Below are 17,142 nucleotides of genomic sequence, written 5' to 3'. Positions count from 1 at the left end.
GTGCCCGGCAGTCTTTGTTCTTCTAAAAGTCATGTTGACCCATGTATCTCCGGCAGCTGGCAGGGTGGTGATTTGATCTGTCATTATGGCCTTGCATCACTGCGGTCTCTCACTCAGGGGACGTCTCTGTCCAACCACAGGGAGCTTTCAGCCCCTACCCTCTGCATGGGCTGGGGGAGAGCCTGGGGTCAGGGTGGGAGAAGCATGACTCTGGGATCAGACCTTACAAAGCAGGTTCCTCCTGGGGGTCAGCCCAGGTCTAAATGCAGCTGGGCCTGAAGGGGGTGCCATCGGGTGTCAAGGGGTGAGCTAGGAGGACCAGACCTCCAGCCCGGCACCCACTGTCTCTTGGAAATCAGCTTTGGCTGTGCCCCTGGGGACACTGTCTGCCGTGGCCTGCCGTTCTCCTCCCCTGCACAGGCGGGGGTCTCCCTCCTCCACCACCACTCGCTTGGTCTCACCCTCTCTGCCACACGTCTGACTTCTCCCTGCCACTCCCTGGGGGGGCTGTGGCCCCCAGAAAGGCTGCACTCTGCTCCCAGAGTGGCCTGAAACCAGAGAAAAGAACGCCGGGGGATTTGGCTTAAACTCGTTAAACCCAGTGAACCCTCCCGCCGAATGATCCCAGTCTGTGCTGGGTCTTTTAATCTCGTTCGGGCCGCAGGGTAATTTGTTTAGCTGTGCTGATCAGCTGAAGGTTAATTCAATTGGACTTGGGTTATTTATTTGTGCCTGGATTTGCTAAGTGTCATTGGAGGTACATGAGGTCTTTATTATGGTGGCGAGATGGCTTCATTAGGGTGAGGGCCACTGCCTCTCCTGCCGGATCTGCCCCCTCCTGCCTGCTCCAGGCTGAGGGAGTGAGCCGAGATTGCACCACTGCACTCCAGCCTGGGTGACAGGCAGCCTTGGGAGGCTGGAGCCCTGGGAGGCAGGGTGCAGTGGCTCTTATTCCCGGATGCAGGGAGATGCCTGAGCACTGTGCTGAGAGTCCAGCCTCGCTGGCCTCTGGCGCTGACACTGGGCGGTTCCCTCTGTCACGTGACTCATCTTAACCCAGGCTGAACTACCTGCTCCCTGGGACCCGTCCCCTCTCTCAAGGGGACCTAAAGTTGTTTCCTCCACCCTGCCTCAGTGTTCCCATCCACACATTGGGAATGACAGCCTGCCCTCCTGCAGCCTCCTAGGCTGGGCTTTGTAGCTGGGTGGGTGAGCTCCAGCCCCTACCCTGCCCGGTGACTGGTGCAGAAGGACATGGAGGTCGAAGAGTGGGCAGCTGGGTTGGCCAGGTGGACAGAGCTCCTGTGAGGAGCCGGGATCCTTCTTGGGCAGCCACAGATGATGGATTGCACGTTGACGCCACCTGGGATGCATGTGACTTGGCAGCCTGCCCCTTTCCTGCCTTGGGATCAGACGCCCTGGTGAGTGTCCCTTTCCAGGTCCCATGTCCTCCTATCCTGTGGTGGCGTCTGGAGCGGAGAGGCTTGCCCCTGTGCCCCTGTCCTCAGCTACCTGCCCGTCCCTGTCCACCCTGACCGTCGATGGGCAGAATGGGCTGCAGAGACTCAGGAGTCCTGGGGTGGCACAGAGGTCCCAGGCTGGAGGCCGTAGCAACCAAGACTGTGGGAGAGAAGGGAGGGATGGCAGGTGCCCCCAAGGAGTAGCCCAGGCGCCCTAGAGGCTGCCGAGAGGGCTGGGAGTGCAGAGGCGAGGGGCACAGGGAAGGCTTTGATTCTTTCGCCATCTGCAATGTAGGAGCCTAGACAGGGCAAGGCAAGGAGGGTTCCAGGGGCGAAGATGCCACCCACATTCTGCCTTCCTGTTGGACTTCTCCTAGCCCTTCCAGGAGAGAAACCGTCTCGCAAGTCCAGAGTAGCGGCATCCCCCGGGACTGTGTCTCCCAAGCAAACACGGTTTTCTAGGAGTCTGAGGGGCCTTGGCCATCTAGGTCAATCCCTTTGCAGAACAGTGGAGGAATCTGAAGCCCAGAGAGGGGAAGCGATGCCTCCTGGGTCACACAGCCCATCAGGGGCAGGGCAGGGACCAATGGCGAGAAAAGGAACAGTGCGAGAGGAGAGCCCTGGTGGTGACTCCTCAGCCCAAGCCCTGCATCTACCCAAATCCACACCTCACAGCCACCCACAGGGAGGACATCATTGCCCCTTTTCTTCCTCCCTCCCTCCCTCCTTCCCTCCCTCCCTCCCTCCTTCCCTCCCTCCTTCCCTCCCTCCCTCCCTTCTTCCCTCCCTCCCTCCCTTCTTCCCTTCTTCCCTCCTTTCCTCCTTCCCTCCCTCCCTCCCTCCTTCCCTCCCTCCCTCCCTCCTTCCCTCCCTCCTTCCCTCCCTCCCTCCCTTCTTCCCTCCCTCCCTCCCTTCTTCCCTTCTTCCCTCCTTTCCTCCTTCCCTCCCTCCCTCCCTCCTTCCTTCCTTCCTTCCGTCACCCAGGCTGGAGTGCATTGGCACAGTCTCAGCTCACTGCAACCTCTGCCTCCTGGGTTCAAGTGATTCTCTGGCCTCAGCCTCCCGAGTAGCTGGGACTACAGGCGCATGCCACCACGCCTGGATAATTTTTTGTATTTTCAGTAGAGACAGGGTTTCACCATGTTGGCCAGGCTTGAACTCCTGACCTCATGATCTGCCCAACTCAGCCTCCCAAAGAGCTGAGGTTATAGGTGTGAGCCACTGTGCCCGGCCCATTGCCCCTTTTCAAGGGTGAGGAAATGGAGGCCTAGAGAGGTTAATCGACTTCTCCCAGGCCACACTGCTGCTTCTTTGTGGATCTACAGTTTGAGGTGCCCCTGCGCTCTCCCCTCCTGAGCCATCTGCTCCTACCCTCCTACCCCGAGCCCTGGCCCTCCCAGTGAAAGCAGGGTAGTGGCCTTCAGAAGCCTTGGGGCTAGTCAATCCCAGCTTTCTTGGATTGGGCTTCCCAGAAGCAGATCCTGAAGGAAGGAATGAGAATGCATGCTTTCTTTGGGAGGTGATCTGAGGAATTGCAAGGGACAGTGAGGGAGCATATTAGTGAGGCTCTCCGGAGAAACAGAACCAATGCACAGAGATTTAGGGTGAGGAATTTGGTTCCTGTGACTCTTGGGGCTGAGAAGTCCCACCGTCTGTGTTGCAAGCTGGAAACCCAGGGAAGCCCGAAGTGTGATTGAAACTCAGCTAAAGTCCAAAGGCCTGAGAACCGGGGCAGCCGATGGCGGACATCCAGTCCCAGAGCAAGAGAGATGAGATGTCCCAGCCCCAGCGGCTAGGCAGGAAATGAGGGGTGAGTCCTCCTCCCTCTGCCGTCTGTTCTGTTCAGCCCCTTGAGGCACTGGAAGATGCCTAGCCACTTGGGGAGGGCAGGCCACCTTCCTGAGTCCACAATTCAAATGCTAATCTAATTCAGAAACACTTTCACAGACACAATGTGTAATCTAGGCACCCCACAGTGCACTTAAGTGACACATAAAATTAACCATCCCAGGGAGTGAGGTAGGGAAGGGAAGATGTTTCAAAATGGATGTGTCTCCATGCCTGCCACTGCTGTGGGCAGCTGCTGTAGCATACACCTTGAAGTCATCCCTAAGGGAGAGGGAGCTGGGGTATTTATACTCCAGTTCTGTTGGGCATTGGCTGAATGTCCACACTCCTGGATCACAGCCGCTCATCCTTATGATGTCCCATGGTCCTCATTTCATAAATGGAGACACTGGGATCCTGAGAGTCTTGATGGGGTCAGAGCCAAGAGCCTCCATGCCAGGAAGCCCTCTCTGTTTTTTTCCAGCTGTATCAGCCCCCCTCCCCACCCCGAAGCTGCTGCGCTGCCCCGTGTCTCCACCATCGATGCTCCAATGACCTTGTGGTGATGACTGCCTGGTGACTTGATGTGCCCCCACTGGGTTGTGAGCTTCACAGAGGTAGGGCATGTTTCTGATGCACCTGAAGGTCCCCAGCTCCCAGTGAGCTCTGGGTACATGGGGAGCATCAGTCACATCCTGGGTCAGTACCTCAGCTGTCCCTCACATGACGTCCTTGTTATCCACACTGCAAAGCAAACCATCCCTATGATGGGCTCATTGTGGATCATGACTTAGTAGGTCAAGAGTTTGGAAGTGGCTCAGCTGGGCGGTTCTTCTGCTCCATGTGGCTGTCAGATGGTCCCGTGCTGGTGGGAAGTCTGGTCTAGAGGGTCCATGATGGCTTTACTCACATGCCTGGCATCTTGGCAGGGACAGCTGGAAGGCAAGATTCAGCTAGGACTGTCTAAAGAGCTCCTCCCTGTGGCCTTTCAGGATGGTGGTCTCAGGGTAGCTGGACTTCTTGCATGACAGCTCAGAGCTCCCAGAGACACTGTCCCAAGTGACAGGAGGTGGAAGCTGCCAGTCTCTCAGGCTAGGACCAGAAATCAGCACTGCTGCACCCACAACCTTTTGGTAGTGACGAAATAAACATAACATTTATCACTTTAATCCTTCATAAGTGGCATTAAATACATTTACAATGTTTATAACCATTGCCAGTGTCGATACCTAAAACTTTTTCATCATCTGCAATAAAAACTCTGTATGCATTAAATCATAACTCCCCATCCTTCTGTCCCTCCCGCCCCTGGTACCCACCATTTTGCTTTCTACTTCTATGGATAAGGCTATTCTGGACACTTCACATAAGCAGAATCATGCAGTATCAGTTTTTTGGTGACTGGCTTATTTCACTTTACATAATGTCCTTGAGTTTTCTTCACACTGCAGCACATGATGGCACTTCATTCCCTTTTTAAAAAGTTTTATTTATTTATTTTTGAGACAGAGTCTTGCTCTGTCACCCAGGCTGGAGTGCAATGGTGTGGTCTCTGCTCACTGCAACGTCCACCTCCCAGGTTCAAGCAATTCTCCTGCCTCAGCCTCCTGAGTAGCTGGGATTACAGGCACCCACCACCATGCCTGGCTGACTTTTGTATTTTTAGTAGAGACAGGGTTTCACCATGTTGGCCAGCTGGTCTCGAACTGCTGACTTCAGGCAATCCATCTGCCTAGGCCTCCCAAAGTGTGGGATTGCAGGGATGAGCCACCACACCCAGGCTTCATTCTCTCTTTCTCTGTCTCTCTCTCTCTCTCTTTTTCCTTTCCGAGATGGAGTCTTGCTCTGTCACCCAGGCTGGAGTGCAGTGGCATGATCTCAGCTCACTGTAACCTCCGCCTCCCACGTTCAAGCAATTCTCCTGCCTCAGCCTCCTGAGTAGCTGAGAATACAGGTGCCCACCACCATGCCCAGCTAATTTTTGTATTTTCAGTACAGACAAGCTTTCACCATGTTGGCCAGGCTGGTATTGAACTCCTGACCTCAGGTGATCCACCTGCCTTGGCCTCCCAACATGCTGGGCATGATTACAGGCGTAAGCCACCACACCTGGCCTTCATTCCCTTTTTTTTTTTTTTTTCCTTCTAATGACTTTTTTTTTAATTGCATTTTAGGTTTTGGGGTACATGTGAAAAACATGCAACATTGTTGCATAGGTGCATGCGTGGCAGTGTGATTTGCTGCCTTCCTCCCCTTCACCTTTATGTGGCGTTTCTCCCCATGCTTTCTCTCCCCAACTCCCCACCCCCCGCTGTCCCCCCCGACTCCCCCCCAACAGACCCCAGTGTATAGTGCTCCCCTCCCTGTGTCCGTGTGTTCCCATTGTTCAACACCCGTCTATGAGTGAGAACATGCGGTGTTTGATTTTGTGTTCTTGTGTCAGTTTGCTGAGAATGATGGTTTCCAGGTTCATCCATGTCCCTACAAAGGACGCGAACTCATCGTTTTTGATGGCTGCATAATATTCCATGGTGTATACGTGCCACATTTTCCCTGTCCAGTCTATCATCGATGGGCATTTGGGTTGGTTCCAGGTCTTTGCTATTGTAAACAGTGCTGTAATGAACATTTGTGTGCATGTGTCCTTATAGTAGAACGATTTATAATCCTTTGGATATATACCCTGTAATGGGATTGCTGGGTCAAATGGAATTTCTATTTCTAGGTCCTTGAGGAATCGCCACACTGTCTTCCACAATGGTTGAACTAATTTACACTCCCACCAACAGTGTAAAAGTGTTCCTATTTCTCCACATCCTCTCCAGCATCTGTTGTCTCCAGATTTTTTAATGATCGCCATTCTAACTGGCGTGAGATGGTATCTCAATGTAGTTTTGATTTGCATTTCTCTAATGACCAGTGATGATGAGCATTTTTTCATATGTTTGTTGGCCTCATGTATGTCTTCTTTTGTAAAGTATCTGTTCATATCCTTCGCCCACTTTTGAATGGGCTTGTTTGTTTTTTTTCTTGTAAATCTGTTTTAGTTCGTTGTAAATTCTGGATATCAGACCTTTGTCAGATGGGTAAGCTGCAAAAATTTTTTCCCATTCTGTTGGTTGCTGATTCACTCTAATGACTGTTTCTTTTGCAATGCAGAAGCTCTGGAGTTTGATTAGGTCCCGTTTGTCTATTTTGGCTTTTGTTGCCAATGCTTTTGGTGTTTTGGTCATGAAGTCCTTGCCTATGCCTATGTCCTGAATGGTTTTGCCTAGGTTTTCTTCTACGGTTTTTATGGTTTTAGGTCTTATGTTTAAGTCTTTGATCCATCTGGAGTTAATTTTAGTGTAAGGTGTCAGGAAGGGGTCCAGTTTCTGCTTTCTGCATATGGCTAGCCAGTTTTCCCAATACCACTTATTAAACAGGGAATCCTTTCCCCATTGCTTGTTTTTATCAGGTTTGTCAAAGATTGGATTGTTGTAGATATGTTGTGTTGCCTCTGAGGCCTCTGTTCTGTTCCATTGGTCTATATCTCTGTTTTGGTACCAGTACCATGCTGTTTTGATTACTGTAGCCTTGTAGTATAGTTTGATGTCCGGTAGTGTGATGCCTCCCGCTTTGTTCTTTTTGCTTAGAATTGACTTGGCTATGCAGGCTCTCTTTTGGTTCCATATGAAGTTTAAGGTGGTTTTTTCCAGTTCTGTGAAGAAGGTCATTGATAGCTTGATGGGGATAGCATTGAATCTGTACATTACTTTGGGCAGTATGGCCATTTTCACGATATTGATTCTTCCTAACCATGAACATGGAATGTTTCTCCATCTGTTTGTGTCCTCTCTTATTTCGTTGAGCAGTGGTTTGTAGTTCTCCTTGAAGAGGTCCTTTACATTCCTTGTTAGTTGTATTCCTAGGTATTTTATTCTCTTTGTAGCAATTGTGAATGGCAGTTCATTCTTGATTTGGCTCTCTTTATGTCTGTTATTGGTGTATAGGAATGCTTGTGATTTTTGCACATTGATTTTGTATCCTGAGACTTTGCTGAAGTTGCTTATCAGTTTCAGGAGATTTTGGGCTGAGATGATGGGGTCTTCTAGATATACAATCATGTCGTCTGCAAATAGAGACAACTTGACTTCCTCCTTTCCTAATTGAATACCCTTTATTTCTTTTTCTTGCCTGATTGCTCTGGCTCGAACTTCCAGTACTATATTGAATAGGAGTGGTGAGAGAGGGCATCCTTGTCTAGTGCCAGATTTCAAAGGGAATGCTTCCAGTTTTTGCCCATTCAGTATGATATTGGCTGTTGGTTTGTCGTAAATAGCTTTTATTATTTTGAGATACGTTCCGTCAATACCTAGTTTATTGAGGGTTTTTAGCATAAAGGCTGTTGAATTTTGTCAAAGGCCTTCTCTGCATCAGTTGAGATAATCATGTGGTTTTTGTCTTTGGTTCTGTTTATGTGGTGGATTACATTTATAGACTTGCGTATGTTGAACCAGTCTTGCATCCCCGGGATGAATCCTACTTGATCGTGGTGGATAAGCTTTTTGATGTGCTGTTGCAATTGGCTTGCCAGTATTTTATTGAAGATTTTTACATCTATGTTCATCATGGATATTGGCCTGTAGTATTCTTTTCTTGTTGAGTCTCTGCCGGGTTTTGGTATCAGGATGATGTTGGTCTCATAAAATGATTTGGGAAGGATTCCCTCTTTTTGGATTATTTGGAATAGTTTCAGAAGGAATGGTACCAGTTCCTCTTTGTATGTTTGGTAGAATTCGGCTTTGAACCCATCTGGACCTGGGCTTTTTTTGTGTGTGGTAGGCTCTTAATTGCTGCCTTGACTTCAGACCTTGTTATTGGTCTATTCAGGGTTTCGACTTCTTCCTGGTTTAGGCTTGGGAGGAGGCAACTGTCCAGGAATTTATCCATTTCTTCCAGGTTTTCTGGTTTATGTGCATAGAGTTGTTTGTAATAATCTCTGATGATGGTTTGAATTTCTGTGGAATCTGTGGTGATATCCCCTTTATTGTTTTTTATTGCATCTATCTGGTTATTCTCTCTTTTCTTTTTTATTAATCTGGCTAGTGGTCTGTCTATTTTGTTGATCTTTTCAAAAAACCAGCTCCTGGATTTATTGATTTTTTTTTGAAGGGTTTTTTGTGTCTCTATCTCCTTCAGTTCTGCTCTGATCTTAGTTATTTCTTGTCTTCTGCTAGCTTTTGAGTTTTTTTGATCTTGCTCCTCTAGCTCTTTCAATTTTGATGATAGGGTGTCAATTTTAGATCTCTCCTTTCTTCTCATGTGGGAACTTATTGCTATATATTTTCCTCTAGAGACTGCTTTAAATGTGTCCCAGAGATTCTGGTATGTGGTGTCTTTGTTCTTGTTGATTTCGAAGAACATCTTTATTTCTGCCTTCATTTCATTGTTTATCCAGTCAACATTCAAGAGCCAGTTGTTCAATTTCCATGAAGCTGTGAGGTTCTGGGTTGGTTTCTGAATTCTGAGTTCTAACTTGATTGCACTGTGGTCTGAGAGACTGTTTGTTATGATTTCTGTTCTTTTGCATTTGCTGAGGTGTGATTTACTTCCAATTATGTGGTCAGTTGTAGAGTAGGTGTGATGTGCTGAGAAGAATGTATATTCTGTGGATTTGGGGTGGAGAGTTCTGTAAATGTCTATTAGGTTTGCTTGCTCCAGGTCTGAATTCAAGTCCTGGATATCCTTGTTAATTTTCTGTCTCGTTGATCTGTCTAATATTGACAATGGGGTGTTAAAGTCTCCCACTATTATTGTGTGGGAGTCTAAGTCTCTTTGTAAGTCATTAAGAACTTGCCTTATATATCTGGGTGCTCCTGTATTAGGTGCATATATATTTAGGATCATTAGCTCTTCTTGTTGCATTGATCATTTTACCATTATGTAATGTCCTTCTTTGTCTCTTTTGATCTTTGTTGCTTTAAAGTCTATTTTATCAGAGATGAGAATTGTAACTCCTGCTTTTTTTTGCTCTCCATTTGCTTGGTAAATCTTCCTCCATCCCTTTATTTTGAGCCTTTGTGTATCCTTGCATGTGAGATGGGTTTCCTGGATACAGTACACCGATGGGTTTTGGCTTTTTATCCAATTTGCCAGTCTGTGTCTTTTGATTGGGACATTTAGTCCATTTATGTTTAAGGTTAATATTGTTATGTGTGAATTTGATACTGCCATTTTGATGCTAGCTGGCTGTTTTGCCTGTTAGTTGATGCAGATTCTTCATTGTGTTGATGCTCTTTACCATTTGGTATGTTTTTGGAGTGGCTGGTACTGGTTGTTCTTTTCTATGTGTAGTGCCTCTTTCAGGAGCTCTTGTAAGCAGGCCTGGTGGTGATGAAATCTCTGAGTACTTGCTTGTTCACAAAGGATTTTATTTTTCCTCCACTTATGAAGCTTAGTTTGGCTGGATATGAAATTCTGGGTTGAAAGTTCTTTTCTTTAAGGATGTTGACTATTGGCCCCCACTCTCTTCTGGCTTGTAGGGTTTCTGCTGAGAGATCTGCTGTGAATCTGATGGGCTTCCCTTTGTGGGTAACCTGACCTTCTCTCTGGCTGCCCTTAGCATTTTCTCCTTCATTTCAACCCTGGTGAATCTGACGATTCTGTGCCTTGGGGTTGGTCTTCTTGAGGAATATCTTTGTGGTGTTCTCTGTATTTCCTGGATTTGAATATTGGCCTGACTTGCTAGGTTGGGGAAGTTTTCCTGGATAATATCCTGAAGAGTATTTTCCAGCTTGGATTCATTCTCTTCGTCACATTCAGGTACACCTATCAAACATAGATTAGGTCTTTTCACATAGTCCCATATTTCTTGTTGACTTTGTTCATTCCTTTTTACCCTGTTTTCTCTAATCTTGCCTTCTCATTTTATTTCATTGAGTTGATCTTCAACCTCTGACATCCTTTCTTCTGCTTGGTCAATTCGGCTGTTGAAACTTGTGCATGCTTCGTGAAATTCTCATGTTGTGTTTTTCAGCTCCATCAATTTGCTTATATTCCTCTCTAAGTTGTCCATTCTCTTTAGCATTTCATCAAATCTTTTTTCAACGTTCTTAGTTTCTTTGCATTGGGTTAGAACATGTTCTTTTAGCTCACAGAAGTTTCTTATTACCCACCTTCTGAAGCCTGATTCTGTCATTTCATCACACTCATTCTCCATCCAGTCTTGTTCTCTTGCTGGCGAGGAGTTGTGATCCCTTGTAGGAGGAGAGGTGTTCTGGTTTCGGGTGTTTTCATCCTTTTCGCGCTGGTTTCTTCCCATCTTTGTGGATTTATCCACCTGTCGGCTTTGTAGTTGTTGACTTTCTGATTGGGTCTCTGAGTGGACGTCCTGTTTGTTGTTGATGAAGTTATTTCTGTTTCTTAGTTTTCCTTTTAACTGTCTGGCCTCTCTGCTGTAGGACTGCTGAGGTCCACTCCAGGCCCTGCTTGCCTGGGGATCACTAGCAGCAGCTGCCGAACAGTAAAGGTTGCTACCAGTTTCTTCTTCTGCTTTGTCCCAGAAGGATACCTGCCAAATATTAGTCTGAGCTGTCCTTTATGAGGTGACTCTTTAGATATACAGGGGTCAGGGAGCTGCTTGAGGAAACAGTCTGTCTTTTATATTAGCTCAGGTGCTGAGCTGTGAGCCCCGTTGTTCATTCAGAGCTGCTGGGCCGGTAAGTTTAAGTCTGCAGCAGCAGAACTCATAACCCCCCTTTTTTCCCCCAGGTGTTCTGTCCCAGGGAGTTAGGGCTTTATGAGTTTCCACTGTGCTGCTGCCTTTTTTTTTTTCTTCAGGGCTGCCCTGCCCACAAGGAGGCAGCCTAGTCACTCTCAGCCTGCAGAGGCTTCACTGAGCTGCTGTGGGCTCTGCCCAGCTGCCCTGTGAACTTCCCTGCAGTCCTGTTTATATGGGTGTAGTTAGAACTGCGTCTGCAATGTTGGCCCGCCTCTGTAATGATGGACTCTCTCTGTAATGGCGAGTTGCCTTGGCAATGGCGGGTTGCCTCGGCAACTGCAGGCTGCCTCAGGAATGGCGGACTGCCTCCGTAGTGGTCGAGTGCCTCAGGAATGGCGGATGCCCCTCCCCCACAGAGCTGGACCATCCTGGATTCAGTGGTGCTTGCTGTGAAACTCTCAACCCAGAGCATTTCCAATTGCTGTTTTTTTGTTTTTGTTTTTGATTTTGTTGGGGTGGGACCAGCCGGGCCTGATCTCCTGGCTCCCTGCCTCAGAGCCTTTTGTTTTTTAGTTGTACGGTCGGCTATCTCCCAGGTGTCCTGGTCGCCTGTTGAATAGGCACTGGGATCTGTGTGATTTCCCATGCGGCGACCCACTGCGCCAGCTGAAACCACGGCTCTGAGATTCGTGGTGCTTTTTTGCCCGGGAATCTCCTAGCCTGGCTCTCCGTTTCAGCTCCCCTTGCTGGCTAAGTGGGAACACAGTCCCATTTACTCTGCCCTGGGAGCCGCTGTGCCGGGGTGCAGGCAAAACAGCCGCGCTGGCCAAAACAACCGCCTTGGCGATCCGTGGGGCTCCTCCGCCTGGGAATCTCCTGGTCTGTGGGCAATAAAAATCCGTCTGGAAATGCGGCGTCCACTCACCCTCTGCACTTTCACTCGTGGCTGCAATCCTGAGCTGCACCTAACCGGCCATCTTGGAACTTCCTCCTCTAATCTCATTCCCTTTTAAGGCTGAGTAATGCTCTGCTGTGTGGAAGGACCACGTTTTGTGTATCCATTCATCAGTCCATGACACTTGGGCTGCTTTCTTCTTTTGGCTGTTGGGGACAGTGCTGCTGTGAGCACAGTGAGCAAGTGACTGAGCCCCATGTGCTCTTGATGGAGACTGGAGCCCACAGATTCAATGGGAGGGGGAACGGCCAGCCTCCTCTCAATGGGAGGAGGGCAAAGAATTTGCAGTCTTTTTCTGTGTGTTAGTTTGTTTGTTCGTAGACAAGATCTTGCTCTGTCACCCAGGCTAGTACAGTAGCACCATCATAGCTCACTGCAGCCTCAACCTCCTGGGTTCAAGCAAACCTCCCACTTTAGCCTCCAGACTAGTTGGGACTACAGATGTGTGCCACCAAGCCTGGCTAATTTTCATTTTTTGTAGCAATGGGGTCTGGAGGTGTTGCCCAGGCTAGTCTCAAACTCCTGGGCTCAAGTGATCCTCCCACCTCAGCCTCCCAAAGTTGTTGGGATTACAGGCGTGAGTCACCTTTAATCCCCTGCACTGTGGTAGACAAAAGTTGCTGAATACTCTCTTCCCAGGGCCACATAGCAAATCTGCCAAGTGGCAGAGGAAAGAGGAGATAGGTGCCCGGGGTCTGGAGAAATAAGGCTGGGTCTCGGGAGGACGAGTCAGAGGCATCATGGCCGGGAGACACAGCTGGGAGAAGTGGAAGGAGAGGGTGGGGGTGGAGGCTTCCAGTTAAGGATGGGCATATATCATCCCTCAGATCTGGAGAGGCTTGGGTTGGGTTTAAAGGAAACTGGGCTAGGGAGAATTTGAGAGCCCAGGCATGAAGGCTGAAGCCTTGGGTGTGCATCTGGGCTTCACTGCCCCTGAGCTGTGTGGCCGGGAGCCATCACTAAAACTCTCAAACATTCTCTCTTATAAGATGAGAATAATAATAGGACCTCCTTCAAAGGGCATTGAGAGAATTCAGTGGGAAAGTCCGTGCGTACTTCTGACCTGGTTGTGATGTTAATTTTAGGAGTCAGCTTGACTGGGTAAAGGATGCCCAGAGGGCTGGTGAAACATCACTTCTGGGCATGCCTGTGAGGCCATGATGGCCAACTGGGCGGGTCCGAGCTCTCTTTGGTGGTTGCCACAGCTGGGGGCTGGCAGTGCAGATCCTGTGGTCCCCGAGGCCTTTGGGGAGCACCTCCTGTTATTCGTCCCCACCCGATTCTGCTCAGGATGAGCTTCCCACCTCCACCGCCCCCTCTCCCTGCAGGACCACCTGCCTTTTCCTGCCTCCCAGCCCAGCCTGCATTTTCCTTGCACGTCAGCCAAAATCCGATTCTCCCGTTTCCAGAGGGGATCAGCATTTGAATCAGTACACCAAGTAGACAAGTCTGTCCTCCCCAGTGTGAGCAGGTGTCACGCAAACCACTGAGGGCCCCCTGGGACAAAGGCAGGGGAGGGGAGAATTATCTCTTCCTATTTGGGGGCGTCCATCTCCTCCTGCCCGTGGGTGTCAGTCCAGCCCCTGTTCTCAGGCCTGCAAACTCGGACTGAATCACACCACTGGCTTCCATGGGCCTCCAGCTTGCAGACAGCAGATGGTGGGACTGCTCAGCCTCTATGATTCTGTGAGCTAATTCCCGTATGAATCTCTGTCTGTGTCTCTCTCTGCCTCCCATGTACACACACGCACATACAGTCACACTCATTTTTTCTCTGACTCTGTTTCTCTGGAGAACCCTGACTAATCTGTGTGCACTTCCCAGGGGCCCAGCCTGAGCCAGAGCTGTCTGGGAGACCACGGCGTCCCCCGTCGGCAGCCCACCTCGATCGCGAGGCTGTGGGTTGGTGGGGGCTGGGGGGCTCCCTTCTCTCCAGCATCCGGCTTGGTGGTCCGAGGTGCCGGGGTCCCTTGCTTTCCTCACAGGGCTCTGCCTGCTGGAGGTTGGACTGCGAATGGGGTCTGGAGATGTTGCCCAGGCTGGCCTCAAACTCCTGGGCTCAAGTGATCCTCCCATCTCGGCCTCCCAAAGTTGTTGGGACTACAGGCATGAGTCACCTTTAACCCCCCGCATCGTGCTAGACAGAGGTTGCTGAAGACTCTCTTCCCAGGGCCACATAGCAAATCTGCCGAATGGCAGAGGAAAGGGGAGCCAGGGGCCTGGGGTCTGGAGAAGTGAGGCTGGGTCTGGGGAGGATGGCCAAGGGGAAGGAAGGAGGCCTCTGGAGATGGGGAGAGAAGCTAGAGCCTAGCCCCGGCACCTCAGGCTCTTGGGAAGCTGATTTCCTCCTTGGGCATCTCAGGGTCTGAGCAGAGGCTGGGGGCTTCCTGAGATCATGCTTCCAAAGCTGAGACGTCCCCCTCAGGGGAGGGGAAATCCACTTTACTCATGACTGGGAAGAAAAATGAGGCGCGAAGGATGGGAAGAGCCGTGGTGGCCACCGAGAGATGGGCCAGCTGGCATCTAGCTACATGAGGCTGGGTGACAGTGGGAGTGGGTGGTGGGGCCGGGCAGGCAGGAGCAGCCCAGTCTGCCGGGGGTGTGGGGACAGACATGCACTCAGTGGATGTGCCTTGGTGGCACCAGGAGTCGCTGGGGTGCCCAGAAGGTGCATGCTTATTGCATGATGGGTGAAATGTAAACGGTCAGCCAGGAGGGTCCAAGCTCTCTTCGGTGGTCCCCAGGGCTGGCGGCTGGCAGTGCAGGTCCTGTGGTCCCTGAGGCCTTGGGGGGTACTTCCCATGGTTCGCCCCCACCCACATCCGCTCAGGACTCGCTTCCCACCTCCACCGCCCCCTCTCCCAGCAGGGCCACCTGCTTCTTCCTGCCTCCCTGCCCAGCCTGCCTTTTCCTTGCTCGTCAGCCAAAATCCGATTCCCCCAAGACTCTGCCTCATCAAATATCCTCTTTCTCATCACCATAATTTTCCATTTGTAGGTTAAGCTGCACCTGGGGTTCTCAGAAATCTGCTAACTCTCTTGCAACTCCCCGAACTCCTCAAATACCTCGTCCTCCACCGCCTCTCTTGTTCGGAGGACAGGACGTAGCAGGCAGGGGTGGCTGGGGAGTGCGCTGTCCTGGAACGCTGTCCGACACCATGTGTGGGTGGGCGGAGGGCCAGGCTCCTCCATCGAATTCACAGAACTGTTTACCTGGCAACAGCAGGACCAAGGTGGCTGCGTTCTCACCTGGAGGGAAGGCAGGGCTCACTGCTATCCACCCGTCCGTCCGTCCATCCTTGCCAGGGCTCTGGAGTCTGAGGCTCAGAGCCTTTTCCCAGAAAGGAGACGGCAACCAGCCTATCCCAGCATGTCCCATGCTCTCTGCACCTCTGTGACAATCTGCAATCTGAAGCTTTGCACACCCCTGTGCTCCCCATTGTAACCCCAAAAAAACAAGTCTCAGAAGGCATGCGGCGGGCCCCAGGGCACCCGGACGGGGCGAGGGTGCTGTGAGATGACAACCCGGCTCTGGGATTTCAATTAGGCTTGAAAGATAAACTGTGTGAATAGGAAGCTATCACACAAGCTAGAACAAACCAGGCTCGGTCAGGCTCTATTCCCGAGCTTTGCTGTGGGTACAGAGGAGGCACGCTCTCTGGGAGTCCAGGTGGATGGTGGCATTGGGGACGGCATCCTGGCCGGGGTCATGGCACGGACAAATGCTTGGGGGAGGGAGGCCTGGGGCACACTGAGTGCAGGATGCCTGTATGTGACCAGGCCAGGAGGCTCCCAGGCCTCAGGACAGCCTGACCCACCTTGGTTCAGGGCGGTGCTCACAGAGGCTGTGCAGGGAGTTAGCAGGACGCCCACAGGATCTCCCTGTGAGGCCCCTTCTGCCAAGGGGGAGGAAGGAGGCCTCTGGAGATGGGAAGAGAAGCTAGAGCCCAGCCCTGGCACCTTGGGCCTTTGGGAAGCTGCTGTCCAGGCAGGGCGGACTGGAGCCCCCAGAGGACACCCCCGATCCCAGAAGCCCCTCTGCCGATGGTGCCTCAGGTTCCCTACTTTTCTGAGATGGTCCCAGGGTCACTCCCCAGAGAGGGTCACAGCCCCAGGCCAAGGGCGCTAGTCTGCCCTCCTTCCTCTCTCCTTCCCTCCTCCCATCCCCTTTTCTCTCCCCTCTTTCCTCCCTCCTCCTCCTTTTTTCCCTCCTCCCTCCATCCCTCTCTCCTCTATGTTATCTTTGCACCCTCCCTCCCCTGACTTGATAAACCCTTCTCCCCAAATCATTTTCCAATTCCTCAAGCAATTTCCCCTCATTACTCGACAAGGAGCCATCTCCCTAGTTTCCCAGGCAAACCCTTAGAGATTGGGGCTTTATTTGTGTGTTTTTAACCCATTGTACAGATTATGATTTCATTAGTGAAACCACACCTTGGTGGCAACAGTGCCTTTCGTCTGCAAAGGGGCCCTGCAAAGACTGATTACTAAAAATTAATTAAACATTTTACTCTCTCAGTGCCTCACGCTGCAACATTCCCCTCTGGTGTCAGCTGAGAGAAAACCATCCATGTTTATCTATGAGCTCTTGGAGGAGCAGAGGCCACTCAGCCCCTGATACTATCTTGGGTGCCCTGTGCGTGGGGACAGTTTACAATCCCGCATGACAGAAATCAGATATTTGGGGAGATGGAGTGATGGCCTGGTGTTCATGGGGTCCGACGTGTTCCAGGCTCCATGCCCTGTTCCCAGGGCTGTAATGGCTGTGTGTGGGTGGCGGGGGGTGCACCCCGGCCACGAGGAGCCGAATGCATTTATCAGCTTCCTGGAGATTTAAAACCCAATAGTCTCTCTCCTGCCATTGCAGAGAGTGGCAACAGTGCACGCAGGTAAAACACATGGTTCCCAAGGTACTTGCTGCTTTTACTCCCCTCAGGTCGGCCAATTATTCTCCCCATGGTCCTTCTGCTTGAGCCACTGACTCCATGCTCGTTTACCAACCCTGTGCCGGGAGCCTGACACAGCTCCTACTGTTCTGGACAGGCAGGGACTGCTTGGATGGGTGGGAGGGTGGATGGATGAGAGGATGGGTGAAGGGAGGATGGATGGAGGGAGGATGGATGGAGGGAGGATGGATGGGAGGATGGGTGGAGGGAGGATGGGTGGAGGGAGGATGGATGGAGGGAGAATGGATGGAGG

The 17,142-nt window shown here is 50.8% G+C and overlaps 1 pseudogene; it reads left to right on the top strand.

The window, feature by feature from the left end:
* The first annotated feature begins 263 nt into the window (after positions 1-263).
* Positions 264-13,239, top strand: LOC105729923 (putative uncharacterized protein PSMG3-AS1; annotated as a pseudogene).
* The last annotated feature ends 3,903 nt before the right edge of the window (positions 13,240-17,142 follow it).

Source organism: Aotus nancymaae, unplaced genomic scaffold (assembly GCF_030222135.1).
Source record: "Aotus nancymaae isolate 86718 unplaced genomic scaffold, 86718_ANA_hifiasm-v0.15.2.pri h1tg000064l_1, whole genome shotgun sequence".
Classification (NCBI taxonomy): Eukaryota; Metazoa; Chordata; class Mammalia; order Primates; family Aotidae; genus Aotus; species Aotus nancymaae.
This window is presented reverse-complemented; position numbering and strand designations above follow the sequence as displayed.